This window comes from Heterocephalus glaber, unplaced genomic scaffold (assembly GCF_053883595.1).
Source record: "Heterocephalus glaber isolate CG9 unplaced genomic scaffold, H.glaber_assembly_v1.0 deba00001613, whole genome shotgun sequence".
NCBI classification, from domain to species: Eukaryota; Metazoa; Chordata; class Mammalia; order Rodentia; family Bathyergidae; genus Heterocephalus; species Heterocephalus glaber.
In genome coordinates, this window is record NW_028258384.1 from 2,270,400 (window position 1) to 2,275,766 (window position 5,367).

The following is a 5,367-nucleotide window of genomic DNA, read 5'->3' on the forward strand; positions in this document are numbered from 1 at the left end:
TTCCTATTTCACAATATCAATTATACATTTTGATCTTTATTTACAGTTGTACTTTTTCACACCAGAGAAACTATTTGGTATTTACACATGTGTGTCCTATTTATTTCACTTAAGAGTATGGCCACAACGTGCATCCACTTAGCTGTAAATGTCTCTAGTTTCTCATTCTTTATGGCTGAGTAGAACTCCATTTTACAAAAAATAATTCTTTCTCCAGTCTCCAATTGATGGGCAATTGGGCTGTTTCCATGTTTTAGCTATTACAAAATGTGCCACTATAAACATGGGTGGGCATACATCACGGTGGTATGATTCATTTAATTCTTTTGAGAAGATACCCAGCAGAGGATTAGCTGGGTCAAATGGTATTTCTAATCCTAGTTCTTTGAGGTATCTCCACATTGATTTCCACAATGGTTGCATCGGTTTGCACTCCCACCAACAATGAAGAAGGGTTCCTTTCTCCCCCCACCCCCACCAGCATTTGTTATTGTTTGATTTCTTGATAGCAGCCATTCTTTCTGGGGTGAGGTGGAATCTCAGTGTTGTCTTCATCTGCATTTCTCAAATGACCAGTGATGCTGAACATTTTTTCATATGCTTATTTGCTGCTTTTACTTTTTTGTCTGAGATATGTCTGTTCATTTCAGATGCTCATTTTTGAATTGGATATTTAATTCGGGGGGGGTCTGATTTTTTTCAGTTCTTTATATATTCTAGATAGTAGACCTTTGTCTGAAGAACAGCTGGCAAAATTTTTTCCCACATTGTAGGTTGTCTCTTTGCTCTGTTGGTGGTTTCTCTTGCAGTGTAGAAGCTTTTTAATAAGATGAGATCCCTATTGTTGATTCTTTGTGCTACTTCCTGTGCTGCTGAGGATTTGTTCATAAAGTTTTTCCTATGCCAATATCTTCAAGAGTTCTACCTAACGTATCTTCCAGCAAGTTTAGTGTTTCTATTTTAATATTTAGATCTTTAATCCAGTTTGATTTTAGTTTAGTGTATGGTGAAAGATAGTAGTTTTAATCTCTCACAAGTTGAAATCTAGTTTTTCCATCACCATTTATTAAAGAGGTTATCTTTCCTCCAGTGAGGATGATTGGCTCCTTTGTCAAAGATGTAGCTGAGTATGTCTGGAGTTGTTTCTGTACCTTCTAGTCTATTCCACTGATCCCCAGGTCTGTTTCTTTGCCGGTACCATGCTGATTTTATCACAGTGGCTTTGTAGTATAGTTTCAATTTGGGGATTGTGATACCCCCTGACATGTCTCTGTTGCCTAGAATTGCTTCTGCTATTCTAGGTCTCTTCTGGTTCCAAATGAATTTTTGAGTGAAATATACCGTTGGGATTTCAATCCGGATTGCACTGAATCTGTATAGGAGCTTTGAAAGTATGGCCATTTTCACTATATTGGTTCTTCCTACCCAGGAAAAAAGAATTTATTTCCATTTTCTTAAATCCTCTTTGATCTCTTTTTTCAGAGTGTTGTAGTTTTCAATGTAGAAGCCTTTTGCTTCCTTCGTTAGACTGATTCCTAGATATTTCATTTTTTTGAATGCCATTGTGAAAGGGATTGTTTCTCTAATTTCTCTCTCAGTGAGATTGTTATTTGTGTACAAGAAGGCTATTCATTTTTGAGTGTTAACCTTGTATCCAGCTACTCTACTGTATCTGTCAATTAAGTCTAGAAGTCTTTTGGCAGAGTTTTTTGGGTCTTCAATGTAGAGTATCATATCGTCAGCAAATAATGACAGTTTAACTTCTTCCTTTCCTATCTTTATGCCTTTATCTTTTCTAATTGCTGTGGCTAATTTTTCCAAACCTATATTGAACAGGAGTGGTGATAGTGGACATCATTGTCTTGTTCCTGATTTTAGAGTGAAGGTTTTCAGTTTTTGACCATTTAGTATGATGTTGGCTGTTGGTTTTTCATAGATAGCCTTTACAAAGTTGAGATAAAGACCCTCTATTCCAATTTTCTGCAGGTTTTTTTTTTTATCATGAATGAGTGTTCAATTTTATCAAATGCTTTTTCTGCATCTATTGAGATGATCATATGGCTTTTGTTGTTTCCTCTTTTTAATAAATTATTTTCTTAAGCAATGTGTGGTGACTTTTTTGCCTCTTTTGATCAGTTTTGGCTGGAAGTCCACTTTGTCTAAAAAATAGGACAGCTCCTTCTGCTTACTTTTCATCTCCATGGACTATTCATGCTGTATGGAATGTTGTTTGCTATCCTTTGGTTTTTAATATATAAATTTCCTTTTGAATGGAATGTATTTCTTTTATGTGGCATACTTTTGGGATTTGATTTTTGATCCAATCTCCCAATCTGTATCTTTTGATGAGGGAGGTGAGATCATTTACTTTGAGTGCTATTGATAGAGAAATGCTATCCATAAGACAGACCCTTGCCTTGCCTCCATTCTTTTCACAGAATGTTTAGTTTTGGAAATGTATGTTTGTGCTGCTGGGCTCCTGCCCAACTTATCAAAATGGTTTGTTGCTGTTTGAACTGTGTGACCTGTGAATAGTGTTCTGTTAAGCTCTGCCCCCCTCTCAGGAATGTTCTGTAACTCTGCCCCTCTGCTTCAGGAATGTTCTGTAACTTCGCCCCCCGCCCCACTTCCATGAGCATGCTCACATGGCATGTGTTTCAGGATTATTCTGTAACTCTGCAGCTTTGCTTCAGGAATGTTCTGTAACTCTGCTCCCCTGCTTTATTGAGCATGTTCACCTACCCTGCAGATCCCTATATAAGGAGGCTCTTATTTCTGGTAGAGTGCTCAGACTTCTAAGCCCACCTGGGCTCAACGGTGTAATAAAGTTTTTTCTCCACCTCTTTAACTGATCACCAGATTCTCAAGTCTTCAAATTATGAAAGCTGTGATTCAGAGCTGTCACACTGAGCTGTAAAGCTCAGCTGTACCTCAGAGCTGTGTTCCAGAGCCACCACACTGAGCTCAGCTGTGCCTTCAGAGTTGTGGCACTTTGTTGCAACACTGAGATGTAACACTCAGCCATGCCTCTGAGCTGTGGCACTTAGTTGTGACACTGATCTGTAACACGTGGCTATAGCACTGAGCTGCTTTGCTCTGCTGCAACATTATTACTGTATGGTATTGATTGATTCCTGTCATTGCATTGTTTTCTTGTTATTGATTCCTTCATTTTTTTTTGTTTAGCTCCTCAAACTGCTTGCTTACTTCATTCCTATAGGTACTTTGGTTTTTTTAAAAATTTTTATTTTAATACAAGTAGATATTAATAAAGAAAATATAAAAGCTGTTCTATGAAAAAATAATTTTTCTTCACAAAAAATATTAGAGAATAACCACGATAAATACATTGCGTATCATGATCTTAAAAGAATATATTTTCATTTGCTAGTCTATCTCTCAGCTCATTTACTAATAATACTGTACCCTTTTGCATAAAACTTTTTAAGTATTCACAAAACATCTCACATTTTGTATAATTTTGAACAATTTCTTCCCATTTCACAATATTTATTATTCTTTTTGTTCTTTGTTTTGATTTTCAGTTCCTCACACCAGAGAGACAGTGCGATATTTACACGTGTTCAATTTATTTCACTTGAGTATGTTCTCAAGGTGCATCTATTTACTTAAAAATGTGTCAAGTTTATATTTATTTATGGCCAAATAGTACCCCATTATATAAAAAAATCTTTTTTTTATCCATTCATCAGTTGATGGGCATTTGAGTTCTTTCCAAGATTTAGCTATTACAAACTGTGCCATTATAAACATGTGTCCTTTTAACTCATTGACCTCAAATAGATCATACAAGACCTAGGAAATTTTTCAGAAGACCCTGGTAAGTACATTGATGTCTTTAGAGGACTTACTCAGACCTATGAACTAGACTGGAAAGATATAATGTTACTTTTAAATCAAACATTGATTTCTAATGAGAAACAAGCAGATTACAAGATGCCATTGAATTTGGAGATGAATATCATATTGTTAATTTTAGAAGGCTAGAAGACAGATAGCTTGGAGAATAGCCAGTCGCTACCAGAGACCAAGTAGTCCCTACACAAGCTCCCTACTGGCTTACCAACCAGACAGGAGATTGAAATAGGAGACATCTTCAGATATGTATTCTTGAAGGCCTAAGAAGAATGAGAACCAAGCCTTTCAATTTTCTTAAATTATCAACTATTCAACAGGAGGAAAGAGAAAACCCCTCTGCATTCTTAGATTGTTTATGAGAGACATTGATAAAACATACACCCCTAGCTCCTGATTCAATAGAAGGACAGATTATTCTTAAAGACATGTTTATTACCTAGTCAGCCTCAGATATTAGAAAAAGTTACAAAAGATGGCTTTTGCTCCAGATAGATCAAGTGATACTTTACTAAAGATTGCTTCCTCAGTATTGCATAGTCAAGAACAAGACCAAGAGAAAGTGGTAATCTTAGCAGCAGCCCCAGAAGAAATAGACTCTAGGTCGGATTCTCGGGACTCCAAGAAAAGCTGATTGACTACACCTACCTGCTACCACTGCAAAAAGCCAGGCCATCTTAAGAAGGACTGTGAAAAGAGGCCCCCCTAGACTGTGCCCTGATTGCAAAGATGACCACTGGAGGTGAGACTGCCTTCTGAGGAAGAGGTCCCAGGACTCAGACCCATCTTACCATCTGGCCCAACAAGACCAAAGGGCCCTGGGGCACTCTCTGTCTTCTCCCTTTAGCCAGACTGTCATCTCCGAGGAGGAGCCTCAAGCAATCATGACTATAGAGGGAAAAGAAATCAGCCTATTGCGGATACCAGTGTGAGTCTCTCAGTCCTTCTCTTCAACTCTGGCCTTTTTTTCCAGCCATCATACATCAGCAAAAGGGGTCACTAGAGAGGAAGAACCTTTTTACTTTTCTCAAACCTTAAGCTGTAACTGGGACAACTTTCACTTCACCCATTCCTTTTTTTTTTTTTTTGGTACCTGGGATTGAACTCAGGTCCTTGCACTTGCACAGCAGGTGGCAAAACCACTGAGCTAAATCCCTGGCCCCACCCATTCCTTTTTAATTATTCCTGAAAGTCCAGTTCCCCTCCTGGGGAGAGATCTTGTCTTATTTAAATACTATAATATACATGCACTCAGGTCATGTATATTGCCTTCTCCTTATGGAAACAAAAATAAATCCTGAAGTATAGGCAACTAAAGATAGAATAGAAAGAGCAATAAAAGCTGCCTCAATAAATATACATCTCAAAGATCCTACTATTTTTCCTCACCAGAGAAAATACCTTCTAAGACCTGAAGTTAAAAAGGATTATTGCCTATAATTGACAACTTAAGTGCACAAGGTTTACTTAAAGTCTGTAATAGCCCATGCA